Here is a 16,001-nt window from a genome sequence, read left to right on the forward strand (position 1 = left end):
GGAAAAAAGAATATGTTCAAATATAAACTACACAGAAGCATTGTATGAAACTACTTTCTGTTCTGTGCATTCAACTAACAGAGTTGAACCTTACTTTTGATTGAGCCTTTCTGAAACACTCTTTCTGTAGAAACTGCAATTGGACATTCTGAGCGCTAAGAGGACTCTATTGGGAAAAATAATATCTTCAAATAAAAACTACACAGAAGCATTGTGTGAAACTTATTTCTGATATGTTCCTTAAGCTAACAGAGTTAAACCATACTTTTGATTGCGCAGTTCTGAACACTCTTTCTGTAGAAAATGCAAGTGGACATTCGGAGCGCTAAGAGGGTAATAGTGGAAAAAGGAATATATTCAAATATAAACTACACAGTAGCATTCTGTGAAAATTCTTTCTGTTCTGTGCATTCAACTAACAGAGTTGAACCTTACTTTTGATTGAGCCGTTCTGAAACACTCTTTCTGTAGAAACTGCAATTGGACATGCTAAGCGCTAAGAGGCCTACATTGGGAAAAAGAATATCTTCAAATAAAAACTACACAGATGCATTCTGTGAAACTTATTTCTGATCTGTAAATTCAGTTAACAGAGATAAAACATATTTTTGATTGAGCAGTTATGAAACACTCTTTTTGTAGAAAATGCAAGTGGAGATTCGGAGCGCTAAGAGGGTAATAGTGGAAAAAGGAATGTCTTCAAATATAAACTACACAGAATCATTCGGTGAAACTTCTTTCTGATCTGTGCATTCAGCTAACAGAGTTAAACCATACTTTTGATTGAGCAGATCTGAACACTCTTTCTGTAGAAAATGCAACTGGACATTTGGAGCGCTAAGAGAGTAGTAGTGGAAAAAGGAATATTTTCAAATATAAACTACACAGAAGCATTCTGTGAAACTTCTTTCTGATCTGAGCATTCAGCTAACAGAGTTAAACCATACTTATGATTGAGCAGTTTTGAAACACTCTGTCTGTAGAAAATGCAACTGGACATTCGTAGCGCTAAGTGGGTAATAGTGGAAAAAAGAATATGTTCAAATATAAACTACACAGAAGCATTGTATGAAACTTTTTCTGTTCTGTGCATTCAACTAACAGAGTTGAACCTTACTTTTGATTGAGCCTTTCTGAAAAACTCTTTCTGTACAAACTGCAATTGGACATTCTGAGCGCTAAGAGGCCTATATTGGGAAAAATAATATCTTCAAATAAAAACTACACAGAAGCATTGTGTGAAACTTATTTCTGATATGTTCATTAAGCTAACAGAGTTAACCCATACTTTTGATTGCGCAGTTCTGAACACTCTTTCTGTAGAAAATGCAAGTGGACATTCGGAGCGCTAAGAGGGTAATAGTGGAAAAAGGAATATATTCAAATATGAACTACACAGTAGCATTCTGTGAAAATTCCTTCTGTTCTGTGCATTCAACTAACAGAGTTGAACCTTACTTTTGATTGAGCCGTTCTGAAACACTCTTTCTGTAGAAACTGCAATTGGACATGCTAAGGGCTAAGAGGCCTACATTGGGAAAAAGAATATCTTCAAATAAAAACTACACAGATGCATTCTGTGAAACTCATTTCTGATCTGTAAATTCAGTTAACAGAGATAAAACATATTTTTGATTGAGCAGTTATGAAACACTCTTTTTGTAGAAAATGCAAGTGGAGATTCGGAGCGCTAAGAGGGTAATAGTGGAAAAAGGAATGTCTTCAAATATAAACTACACAGAATCATTCGGTGAAACTTCTTTCTGATCTGTGCATTCAGCTAACAGAGTTAAACCATACTTTTGATTGAGCAGATCTGAACACTCTTTCTGTTGAAAATGCAACTGGACATTTGGAGCGCTAAGAGCGTAGTAGTGGAAAAAGGAATATATTCAAATATAAACTACACAGAAGCATTCTGTGAAACTGCTTTCTGATCTGAGCATTCAGCTAACAGAGTTAAACCATACTTTTGATTGAGCAGTTTTGAAACACTCTGTCTGTAGAAAATGCAACTGGACATTCGTAGCACTAAGAGGGTAATAGTGGAAAAAAGAATATGTTCAAATATAAACTACACAGAAGCATTGTATGAAACTTCTTTCTGTTCTGTGCATTCAACTAACAGAGTTGAACCTTACTTTTGATTGAGCCGTTCTGAAACACTCTTTCTGTAGAAACTGCAATTGGACATTCTGAGCGCTAAGAGGCCTATATTGGGAAAAAGAATGTCTACAAATAAAAACTACACAGAAGAATTGTGTGAAACTTCTTTCTGTTCTGTTTGTTCAACTAAAAGAGTTGAACATTAGTTTTGATTGAGCCGTTCTGAAACACTCTTTCTGTAGAAAATGCAAGTGGAGATTCGGAGCGCTAAGAGGGTAATAGTGGAAAAAGGAATGTCTCCAAATATAAACTACACAGAATCATTCTGTGAAACTTCTTTCTGATCTGTGCATTCAGCTAACAGAGTTAAACCATACTTTTGATTGAGCAGATCTGAACACTCTTTCTGTAGAAAATGCAACTGGACATTTGGAGCGCTAAGAGAGTAGTAGTGGAAAAAGGAATATATTCAAATATAAACTACACAGAAGCATTCTGTGAAACTTCTTTCTGATCTGAGCATTCAGCTAACAGAGTTAAACCATACTTTTGATTGAGCAGTTTTGAAACACTCTGTCTGTAGAAAATGCAACTGGACATTCGTAGCGCTAAGTGGGTAATAGTGGAAAAAAGAATATGTTCAAATATAAACTACACAGAAGCATTGTATGAAACTACTTTCTGTTCTGTGCATTCAACTAACAGAGTTGAACCTTACTTTTGATTGAGCCTTTCTGAAACACTCTTTCTGTAGAAACTGCAATTGGACATTCTGAGCGCTAAGAGGACTCTATTGGGAAAAATAATATCTTCAAATAAAAACTACACAGAAGCATTGTGTGAAACTTATTTCTGATATGTTCATTAAGCTAACAGAGTTAAACCATACTTTTGATTGCGCAGTTCTGAACACTCTTTCTGTAGAAAATGCAAGTGGACATTCGGAGCGCTAAGAGGGTAATAGTGGAAAAAGGAATATATTCAAATATAAACTACACAGTAGCATTCTGTGAAAATTCTTTCTGTTCTGTGCATTCAACTAACAGAGTTGAACCTTACTTTTGATTGAGCCGTTCTGAAACACTCTTTCTGTAGAAACTGCAATTGGACATGCTAAGCGCTAAGAGGCCTACATTGGGAAAAAGAATATCTTCAAATAAAAACTACACAGATGCATTCTGTGAAACTTATTTCTGATCTGTAAATTCAGTTAACAGAGATAAAACATATTTTTGATTGAGCAGTTATGAAACACTCTTTTTGTAGAAAATGCAAGTGGAGATTCGGAGCGCTAAGAGGGTAATAGTGGAAAAAGGAATGTCTTCAAATATAAACTACACAGAATCATTCGGTGAAACTTCTTTCTGATCTGTGCATTCAGCTAACAGAGTTAAACCATACTTTTGATTGAGCAGATCTGAACACTCTTTCTGTAGAAAATGCAACTGGACATTTGGAGCGCTAAGAGAGTAGTAGTGGAAAAAGGAATATTTTCAAATATAAACTACACAGAAGCATTCTGTGAAACTTCTTTCTGATCTGAGCATTCAGCTAACAGAGTTAAACCATACTTATGATTGAGCAGTTTTGAAACACTCTGTCTGTAGAAAATGCAACTGGACATTCGTAGCGCTAAGTGGGTAATAGTGGAAAAAAGAATATGTTCAAATATAAACTACACAGAAGCATTGTATGAAACTTTTTCTGTTCTGTGCATTCAACTAACAGAGTTGAACCTTACTTTTGATTGAGCCTTTCTGAAAAACTCTTTCTGTACAAACTGCAATTGGACATTCTGAGCGCTAAGAGGCCTATATTGGGAAAAATAATATCTTCAAATAAAAACTACACAGAAGCATTGTGTGAAACTTATTTCTGATATGTTCATTAAGCTAACAGAGTTAACCCATACTTTTGATTGCGCAGTTCTGAACACTCTTTCTGTAGAAAATGCAAGTGGACATTCGGAGCGCTAAGAGGGTAATAGTGGAAAAAGGAATATATACAAATATGAACTACACAGTAGCATTCTGTGAAAATTCCTTCTGTTCTGTGCATTCAACAAACAGAGTTGAACCTTACTTTTGATTGAGCCGTTCTGAAACACTCTTTCTGTAGAAACTGCAATTGGACATGCTAAGGGCTAAGAGGCCTACATTGGGAAAAAGAATATCTTCAAATAAAAACTACACAGATGCATTCTGTGAAACTCATTTCTGATCTGTAAATTCAGTTAACAGAGATAAAACATATTTTTGATTGAGCAGTTATGAAACACTCTTTTTGTAGAAAATGCAAGTGGAGATTCGGAGCGCTAAGAGGGTAATAGTGGAAAAAGGAATGTCTTCAAATATAAACTACACAGAATCATTCGGTGAAACTTCTTTCTGATCTGTGCATTCAGCTAACAGAGTTAAACCATACTTTTGATTGAGCAGATCTGAACACTCTTTCTGTTGAAAATGCAACTGGACATTTGGAGCGCTAAGAGCGTAGTAGTGGAAAAAGGAATATATTCAAATATAAACTACACAGAAGCATTCTGTGAAACTGCTTTCTGATCTGAGCATTCAGCTAACAGAGTTAAACCATACTTTTGATTGAGCAGTTTTGAAACACTCTGTCTGTAGAAAATGCAACTGGACATTCGTAGCACTAAGAGGGTAATAGTGGAAAAAAGAATATGTTCAAATATAAACTACACAGAAGCATTGTATGAAACTTCTTTCTGTTCTGTGCATTCAACTAACAGAGTTGAACCTTACTTTTGATTGAGCCGTTCTGAAACACTCTTTCTGTAGAAACTGCAATTGGACATTCTGAGCGCTAAGAGGCCTATATTGGGAAAAAGAATGTCTACAAATAAAAACTACACAGAAGAATTGTGTGAAACTTCTTTCTGTTCTGTTTGTTCAACTAAAAGAGTTGAACATTAGTTTTGATTGAGCCGTTCTGAAACACTCTTTCTGTAGAAAATGCAAGTGGAGATTCGGAGCGCTAAGAGGGTAATAGTGGAAAAAGGAATGTCTCCAAATATAAACTACACAGAATCATTCTGTGAAACTTCTTTCTGATCTGTGCATTCAGCTAACAGAGTTAAACCATACTTTTGATTGAGCAGATCTGAACACTCTTTCTGTAGAAAATGCAACTGGACATTTGGAGCGCTAAGAGAGTAGTAGTGGAAAAAGGAATATATTCAAATATAAACTACACAGAAGCATTCTGTGAAACTTCTTTCTGATCTGAGCATTCAGCTAACAGAGTTAAACCATACTTTTGATTGAGCAGTTTTGAAACACTCTGTCTGTAGAAAATGCAACTGGACATTCGTAGCGCTAAGTGGGTAATAGTGGAAAAAAGAATATGTTCAAATATAAACTACACAGAAGCATTGTATGAAACTACTTTCTGTTCTGTGCATTCAACTAACAGAGTTGAACCTTACTTTTGATTGAGCCTTTCTGAAACACTCTTTCTGTAGAAACTGCAATTGGACATTCTGAGCGCTAAGAGGACTCTATTGGGAAAAATAATATCTTCAAATAAAAACTACACAGAAGCATTGTGTGAAACTTATTTCTGATATGTTCCTTAAGCTAACAGAGTTAAACCATACTTTTGATTGCGCAGTTCTGAACACTCTTTCTGTAGAAAATGCAAGTGGACATTCGGAGCGCTAAGAGGGTAATAGTGGAAAAAGGAATATATTCAAATATAAACTACACAGTAGCATTCTGTGAAAATTCTTTCTGTTCTGTGCATTCAACTAACAGAGTTGAACCTTACTTTTGATTGAGCCGTTCTGAAACACTCTTTCTGTAGAAACTGCAATTGGACATGCTAAGCGCTAAGAGGCCTACATTGGGAAAAAGAATATCTTCAAATAAAAACTACACAGATGCATTCTGTGAAACTTATTTCTGATCTGTAAATTCAGTTAACAGAGATAAAACATATTTTTGATTGAGCAGTTATGAAACACTCTTTTTGTAGAAAATGCAAGTGGAGATTCGGAGCGCTAAGAGGGTAATAGTGGAAAAAGGAATGTCTTCAAATATAAACTACACAGAATCATTCGGTGAAACTTCTTTCTGATCTGTGCATTCAGCTAACAGAGTTAAACCATACTTTTGATTGAGCAGATCTGAACACTCTTTCTGTAGAAAATGCAACTGGACATTTGGAGCGCTAAGAGAGTAGTAGTGGAAAAAGGAATATTTTCAAATATAAACTACACAGAAGCATTCTGTGAAACTTCTTTCTGATCTGAGCATTCAGCTAACAGAGTTAAACCATACTTATGATTGAGCAGTTTTGAAACACTCTGTCTGTAGAAAATGCAACTGGACATTCGTAGCGCTAAGTGGGTAATAGTGGAAAAAAGAATATGTTCAAATATAAACTACACAGAAGCATTGTATGAAACTTTTTCTGTTCTGTGCATTCAACTAACAGAGTTGAACCTTACTTTTGATTGAGCCTTTCTGAAAAACTCTTTCTGTACAAACTGCAATTGGACATTCTGAGCGCTAAGAGGCCTATATTGGGAAAAATAATATCTTCAAATAAAAACTACACAGAAGCATTGTGTGAAACTTATTTCTGATATGTTCATTAAGCTAACAGAGTTAACCCATACTTTTGATTGCGCAGTTCTGAACACTCTTTCTGTAGAAAATGCAAGTGGACATTCGGAGCGCTAAGAGGGTAATAGTGGAAAAAGGAATATATTCAAATATAAACTACACAGTAGCATTCTGTGAAAATTCCTTCTGTTCTGTGCATTCAACTAACAGAGTTGAACCTTACTTTTGATTGAGCCGTTCTGAAACACTCTTTCTGTAGAAACTGCAATTGGACATGCTAAGGGCTAAGAGGCCTACATTGGGAAAAAGAATATCTTCAAATAAAAACTACACAGATGCATTCTGTGAAACTCATTTCTGATCTGTAAATTCAGTTAACAGAGATAAAACATATTTTTGATTGAGCAGTTATGAAACACTCTTTTTGTAGAAAATGCAAGTGGAGATTCGGAGCGCTAAGAGGGTAATAGTGGAAAAAGGAATGTCTTCAAATATAAACTACACAGAATCATTCGGTGAAACTTCTTTCTGATCTGTGCATTCAGCTAACAGAGTTAAACCATACTTTTGATTGAGCAGATCTGAACACTCTTTCTGTTGAAAATGCAACTGGACATTTGGAGCGCTAAGAGCGTAGTAGTGGAAAAAGGAATATATTCAAATATAAACTACACAGAAGCATTCTGTGAAACTGCTTTCTGATCTGAGCATTCAGCTAACAGAGTTAAACCATACTTTTGATTGAGCAGTTTTGAAACACTCTGTCTGTAGAAAATGCAACTGGACATTCGTAGCACTAAGAGGGTAATAGTGGAAAAAAGAATATGTTCAAATATAAACTACACAGAAGCATTGTATGAAACTTCTTTCTGTTCTGTGCATTCAACTAACAGAGTTGAACCTTACTTTTGATTGAGCCGTTCTGAAACACTCTTTCTGTAGAAACTGCAATTGGACATTCTGAGCGCTAAGAGGCCTATATTGGGAAAAAGAATGTCTACAAATAAAAACTACACAGAAGAATTGTGTGAAACTTCTTTCTGTTCTGTTTGTTCAACTAAAAGAGTTGAACATTAGTTTTGATTGAGCCGTTCTGAAACACTCTTTCTGTAGAAAATGCAAGTGGAGATTCGGAGCGCTAAGAGGGTAATAGTGGAAAAAGGAATGTCTCCAAATATAAACTACACAGAATCATTCTGTGAAACTTCTTTCTGATCTGTGCATTCAGCTAACAGAGTTAAACCATACTTTTGATTGAGCAGATCTGAACACTCTTTCTGTAGAAAATGCAACTGGACATTTGGAGCGCTAAGAGAGTAGTAGTGGAAAAAGGAATATATTCAAATATAAACTACACAGAAGCATTCTGTGAAACTTCTTTCTGATCTGAGCATTCAGCTAACAGAGTTAAACCATACTTTTGATTGAGCAGTTTTGAAACACTCTGTCTGTAGAAAATGCAACTGGACATTCGTAGCGCTATGTGGGTAATAGTGGAAAAAAGAATATGTTCAAATATAAACTACACAGAAGCATTGTATGAAACTTCTTTCTGTTCTGTGCATTCAACTAACAGAGTTGAACCTTACTTTTGATTGAGCCGTTCTGAAACACTCTTTCTGTAGAAACTGCAATTGGACATTCTGAGCGCTAAGAGGCCTCTATTGGGAAAAATAATGTCTTCAAATAAAAACTACACAGAAGCATTGTGTGAAACTTATTTCTGATATGTTCATTAAGCTAACAGAGTTAAACCATACTTTTGATTGCGCAGTTCTGAACACTCTTTCTGTAGAAAATGCAAGTGGACATTCGGAGCGCTAAGAGGGTAATAGTGGAAAAAGGAATATATTCAAATATAAACTACACAGTAGCATTCTGTGAAAATTCTTTCTGTTCTGTGCATTCAACTAACAGAGTTGAACCTTACTTTTGATTGAGCCGTTCTGAAACACTCTTTCTGTAGAAACTGCAATTGGACATGCTAAGCGCTAAGAGGCCTACATTGGGAAAAAGAATATCTTCAAATAAAAACTACACAGATGCATTCTGTGAAACTTATTTCTGATCTGTAAATTCAGTTAACAGAGATAAAACATATTTTTGATTGAGCAGTTATGAAACACTCTTTTTGTAGAAAATGCAAGTGGAGATTCGGAGCGCTAAGAGGGTAATAGTGGAAAAAGGAATGTCTTCAAATATAAACTACACAGAATCATTCGGTGAAACTTCTTTCTGATCTGTGCATTCAGCTAACCGAGTTAAACCATACTTTTGATTGAGCAGATCTGAACACTCTTTCTGTAGAAAATGCAACTGGACATTTGGAGCGCTAAGAGAGTAGTAGTGGAAAAAGGAATATTTTCAAATATAAACTACACAGAAGCATTCTGTGAAACTTCTTTCTGATCTGAGCATTCAGCTAACAGAGTTAAACCATACTTATGATTGAGCAGTTTTGAAACACTCTGTCTGTAGAAAATGCAACTGGACATTCGTAGCGCTAAGTGGGTAATAGTGGAAAAAAGAATATGTTCAAATGTAAACTACACAGAAGCATTGTATGAAACTTTTTCTGTTCTGTGCATTCAACTAACAGAGTTGAACCTTACTTTTGATTGAGCCTTTCTGAAAAACTCTTTCTGTACAAACTGCAATTGGACATTCTGAGCGCTAAGAGGCCTATATTGGGAAAAATAATATCTTCAAATAAAAACTACACAGAAGCATTGTGTGAAACTTATTTCTGATATGTTCATTAAGCTAACAGAGTTAACCCATACTTTTGATTGCGCAGTTCTGAACACTCTTTCTGTAGAAAATGCAAGTGGACATTCGGAGCGCTAAGAGGGTAATAGTGGAAAAAGGAATATATTCAAATATAAACTACACAGTAGCATTCTGTGAAAATTCCTTCTGTTCTGTGCATTCAACTAACAGAGTTGAACCTTACTTTTGATTGAGCCGTTCTGAAACACTCTTTCTGTAGAAACTGCAATTGGACATGCTAAGGGCTAAGAGGCCTACATTGGGAAAAAGAATATCTTCAAATAAAAACTACACAGATGCATTCTGTGAAACTCATTTCTGATCTGTAAATTCAGTTAACAGAGATAAAACATATTTTTGATTGAGCAGTTATGAAACACTCTTTTTGTAGAAAATGCAAGTGGAGATTCGGAGCGCTAAGAGGGTAATAGTGGAAAAAGGAATGTCTTCAAATATAAACTACACAGAATCATTCGGTGAAACTTCTTTCTGATCTGTGCATTCAGCTAACAGAGTTAAACCATACTTTTGATTGAGCAGATCTGAACACTCTTTCTGTTGAAAATGCAACTGGACATTTGGAGCGCTAAGAGCGTAGTAGTGGAAAAAGGAATATATTCAAATATAAACTACACAGAAGCATTCTGTGAAACTGCTTTCTGATCTGAGCATTCAGCTAACAGAGTTAAACCATACTTTTGATTGAGCAGTTTTGAAACACTCTGTCTGTAGAAAATGCAACTGGACATTCGTAGCACTAAGAGGGTAATAGTGGAAAAAAGAATATGTTCAAATATAAACTACACAGAAGCATTGTATGAAACTTCTTTCTGTTCTGTGCATTCAACTAACAGAGTTGAACCTTACTTTTGATTGAGCCGTTCTGAAACACTCTTTCTGTAGAAACTGCAATTGGACATTCTGAGCGCTAAGAGGCCTATATTGGGAAAAAGAATGTCTACAAATAAAAACTACACAGAAGAATTGTGTGAAACTTCTTTCTGTTCTGTTTGTTCAACTAAAAGAGTTGAACATTAGTTTTGATTGAGCCGTTCTGAAACACTCTTTCTGTAGAAAATGCAAGTGGAGATTCGGAGCGCTAAGAGGGTAATAGTGGAAAAAGGAATGTCTCCAAATATAAACTACACAGAATCATTCTGTGAAACTTCTTTCTGATCTGTGCATTCAGCTAACAGAGTTAAACCATACTTTTGATTGAGCAGATCTGAACACTCTTTCTGTAGAAAATGCAACTGGACATTTGGAGCGCCAAGAGAGTAGTAGTGGAAAAAGGAATATATTCAAATATAAACTACACAGAAGCATTCTGTGAAACTTCTTTCTGATCTGAGCATTCAGCTAACAGAGTTAAACCATACTTTTGATTGAGCAGTTTTGAAACACTCTGTCTGTAGAAAATGCAACTGGACATTCGTAGCGCTAAGTGGGTAATAGTGGAAAAAAGAATATGTTCAAATATAAACTACACAGAAGCATTGTATGAAACTTCTTTCTGTTCTGTGCATTCAACTAACAGAGTTGAACCTTACTTTTGATTGAGCCTTTCTGAAAAACTCTTTCTGTACAAACTGCAATTGGACATTCTGAGCGCTAAGAGGCCTATATTGGGAAAAATAATATCTTCAAATAAAAACTACACAGAAGCATTGTGTGAAACTTATTTCTGATATGTTCATTAAGCTAACAGAGTTAACCCATACTTTTGATTGCGCAGTTCTGAACACTCTTTCTGTAGAAAATGCAAGTGGACATTCGGAGCGCTAAGAGGGTAATAGTGGAAAAAGGAATATATTCAAATATAAACTACACAGTAGCATTCTGTGAAAATTCCTTCTGTTCTGTGCATTCAACTAACAGAGTTGAACCTTACTTTTGATTGAGCCGTTCTGAAACACTCTTTCTGTAGAAACTGCAATTGGACATGCTAAGGGCTAAGAGGCCTACATTGGGAAAAAGAATATCTTCAAATAAAAACTACACAGATGCATTCTGTGAAACTCATTTCTGATCTGTAAATTCAGTTAACAGAGATAAAACATATTTTTGATTGAGCAGTTATGAAACACTCTTTTTGTAGAAAATGCAAGTGGAGATTCGGAGCGCTAAGAGGGTAATAGTGGAAAAAGGAATGTCTTCAAATATAAACTACACAGAATCATTCGGTGAAACTTCTTTCTGATCTGTGCATTCAGCTAACAGAGTTAAACCATACTTTTGATTGAGCAGATCTGAACACTCTTTCTGTTGAAAATGCAACTGGACATTTGGAGCGCTAAGAGCGTAGTAGTGGAAAAAGGAATATATTCAAATATAAACTACACAGAAGCATTCTGTGAAACTGCTTTCTGATCTGAGCATTCAGCTAACAGAGTTAAACCATACTTTTGATTGAGCAGTTTTGAAACACTCTGTCTGTAGAAAATGCAACTGGACATTCGTAGCACTAAGAGGGTAATAGTGGAAAAAAGAATATGTTCAAATATAAACTACACAGAAGCATTGTATGAAACTTCTTTCTGTTCTGTGCATTCAACTAACAGAGTTGAACCTTACTTTTGATTGAGCCGTTCTGAAACACTCTTTCTGTAGAAACTGCAATTGGACATTCTGAGCGCTAAGAGGCCTATATTGGGAAAAAGAATGTCTACAAATAAAAACTACACAGAAGAATTGTGTGAAACTTCTTTCTGTTCTGTTTGTTCAACTAAAAGAGTTGAACATTAGTTTTGATTGAGCCGTTCTGAAACACTCTTTCTGTAGAAAATGCAAGTGGAGATTCGGAGCGCTAAGAGGGTAATAGTGGAAAAAGGAATGTCTCCAAATATAAACTACACAGAATCATTCTGTGAAACTTCTTTCTGATCTGTGCATTCAGCTAACAGAGTTAAACCATACTTTTGATTGAGCAGATCTGAACACTCTTTCTGTAGAAAATGCAACTGGACATTTGGAGCGCCAAGAGAGTAGTAGTGGAAAAAGGAATATATTCAAATATAAACTACACAGAAGCATTCTGTGAAACTTCTTTCTGATCTGAGCATTCAGCTAACAGAGTTAAACCATACTTTTGATTGAGCAGTTTTGAAACACTCTGTCTGTAGAAAATGCAACTGGACATTCGTAGCGCTAAGTGGGTAATAGTGGAAAAAAGAATATGTTCAAATATAAACTACACAGAAGCATTGTATGAAACTTCTTTCTGTTCTGTGCATTCAACTAACAGAGTTGAACCTTACTTTTGATTGAGCCTTTCTGAAAAACTCTTTCTGTACAAACTGCAATTGGACATTCTGAGCGCTAAGAGGCCTATATTGGGAAAAATAATATCTTCAAATAAAAACTACACAGAAGCATTGTGTGAAACTTATTTCTGATATGTTCATTAAGCTAACAGAGTTAACCCATACTTTTGATTGCGCAGTTCTGAACACTCTTTCTGTAGAAAATGCAAGTGGACATTCGGAGCGCTAAGAGGGTAATAGTGGAAAAAGGAATATATTCAAATATAAACTACACAGTAGCATTCTGTGAAAATTCCTTCTGTTCTGTGCATTCAACTAACAGAGTTGAACCTTACTTTTGATTGAGCCGTTCTGAAACACTCTTTCTGTAGAAACTGCAATTGGACATGCTAAGGGCTAAGAGGCCTACATTGGGAAAAAGAATATCTTCAAATAAAAACTACACAGATGCATTCTGTGAAACTCATTTCTGATCTGTAAATTCAGTTAACAGAGATAAAACATATTTTTGATTGAGCAGTTATGAAACACTCTTTTTGTAGAAAATGCAAGTGGAGATTCGGAGCGCTAAGAGGGTAATAGTGGAAAAAGGAATGTCTTCAAATATAAACTACACAGAATCATTCGGTGAAACTTCTTTCTGATCTGTGCATTCAGCTAACAGAGTTAAACCATACTTTTGATTGAGCAGATCTGAACACTCTTTCTGTTGAAAATGCAACTGGACATTTGGAGCGCTAAGAGCGTAGTAGTGGAAAAAGGAATATATTCAAATATAAACTACACAGAAGCATTCTGTGAAACTGCTTTCTGATCTGAGCATTCAGCTAACAGAGTTAAACCATACTTTTGATTGAGCAGTTTTGAAACACTCTGTCTGTAGAAAATGCAACTGGACATTCGTAGCACTAAGAGGGTAATAGTGGAAAAAAGAATATGTTCAAATATAAACTACACAGAAGCATTGTATGAAACTTCTTTCTGTTCTGTGCATTCAACTAACAGAGTTGAACCTTACTTTTGATTGAGCCGTTCTGAAACACTCTTTCTGTAGAAACTGCAATTGGACATTCTGAGCGCTAAGAGGCCTATATTGGGAAAAAGAATGTCTACAAATAAAAACTACACAGAAGAATTGTGTGAAACTTCTTTCTGTTCTGTTTGTTCAACTAAAAGAGTTGAACATTAGTTTTGATTGAGCCGTTCTAAAACACTCTTTCTGTAGAAAATGCAAGTGGAGATTCGGAGCGCTAAGAGGGTAATAGTGGAAAAAGGAATGTCTCCAAATATAAACTACACAGAATCATTCTGTGAAACTTCTTTCTGATCTGTGCATTCAGCTAACAGAGTTAAACCATACTTTTGATTGAGCAGATCTGAACACTCTTTCTGTAGAAAATGCAACTGGACATTTGGAGCGCTAAGAGAGTAGTAGTGGAAAAAGGAATATATTCAAATATAAACTACACAGAAGCATTCTGTGAAACTTCTTTCTGATCTGAGCATTCAGCTAACAGAGTTAAACCATACTTTTGATTGAGCAGTTTTGAAACACTCTGTCTGTAGAAAATGCAACTGGACATTCGTAGCGCTAAGTGGGTAATAGTGGAAAAAAGAATATGTTCAAATATAAACTACACAGAAGCATTGTATGAAACTACTTTCTGTTCTGTGCATTCAACTAACAGAGTTGAACCTTACTTTTGATTGAGCCTTTCTGAAACACTCTTTCTGTAGAAACTGCAATTGGACATTCTGAGCGCTAAGAGGACTCTATTGGGAAAAATAATATCTTCAAATAAAAACTACACAGAAGCATTGTGTGAAACTTATTTCTGATATGTTCATTAAGCTAACAGAGTTAAACCATACTTTTGATTGCGCAGTTCTGAACACTCTTTCTGTAGAAAATGCAAGTGGACATTCGGAGCGCTAAGAGGGTAATAGTGGAAAAAGGAATATATTCAAATATAAACTACACAGTAGCATTCTGTGAAAATTCTTTCTGTTCTGTGCATTCAACTAACAGAGTTGAACCTTACTTTTGATTGAGCCGTTCTGAAACACTCTTTCTGTAGAAACTGCAATTGGACATGCTAAGCGCTAAGAGGCCTACATTGGGAAAAAGAATATCTTCAAATAAAAACTACACAGATGCATTCTGTGAAACTTATTTCTGATCTGTAAATTCAGTTAACAGAGATAAAACATATTTTTGATTGAGCAGTTATGAAACACTCTTTTTGTAGAAAATGCAAGTGGAGATTCGGAGCGCTAAGAGGGTAATAGTGGAAAAAGGAATGTCTTCAAATATAAACTACACAGAATCATTCGGTGAAACTTCTTTCTGATCTGTGCATTCAGCTAACAGAGTTAAACCATACTTTTGATTGAGCAGATCTGAACACTCTTTCTGTAGAAAATGCAACTGGACATTTGGAGCGCTAAGAGAGTAGTAGTGGAAAAAGGAATATTTTCAAATATAAACTACACAGAAGCATTCTGTGAAACTTCTTTCTGATCTGAGCATTCAGCTAACAGAGTTAAACCATACTTATGATTGAGCAGTTTTGAAACACTCTGTCTGTAGAAAATGCAACTGGACATTCGTAGCGCTAAGTGGGTAATAGTGGAAAAAAGAATATGTTCAAATATAAACTACACAGAAGCATTGTATGAAACTTTTTCTGTTCTGTGCATTCAACTAACAGAGTTGAACCTTACTTTTGATTGAGCCTTTCTGAAAAACTCTTTCTGTACAAACTGCAATTGGACATTCTGAGCGCTAAGAGGCCTCTATTGGGAAAAATAATATCTTCAAATAAAAACTACACAGAAGCATTGTGTGAAACTTGTTTCTGATATGTTCATTAACCTAACAGAGTTAAACCATACTTTTGATTGCGCAGTTCTGAACACTCTTTCTGTAGAAAATGCAAGTGGACATTCGGAGCGCTAAGAGGGTAATAGTGGAAAAAGGAATGTCTCCAAATATAAACTACACAGAATCATTCTGTGAAACTTCTTTCTGATCTGTGCATTCAGCTAACAGAGTTAAACCATACTTTTGATTGAGCAGATCTGAACACTCTTTCTGTAGAAAATGCAACTGCACATATGGGGCGCTAAGAGAGTACTAGTGGAAAAAGGAATATATTCAAATATAAACTACACAGAAGCATTCTGTGAAACTTCTTTCTGATCTGAGCATTCAGCTAACAGAGTTAAACCATACTTTTGATTGAGCAGTTTTGAAACACTCTGTCTGTAGAAA

This window comes from Symphalangus syndactylus, chromosome 20 (assembly GCF_028878055.3).
Source record: "Symphalangus syndactylus isolate Jambi chromosome 20, NHGRI_mSymSyn1-v2.1_pri, whole genome shotgun sequence".
Lineage (NCBI taxonomy): Eukaryota > Metazoa > Chordata > Mammalia > Primates > Hylobatidae > Symphalangus > Symphalangus syndactylus.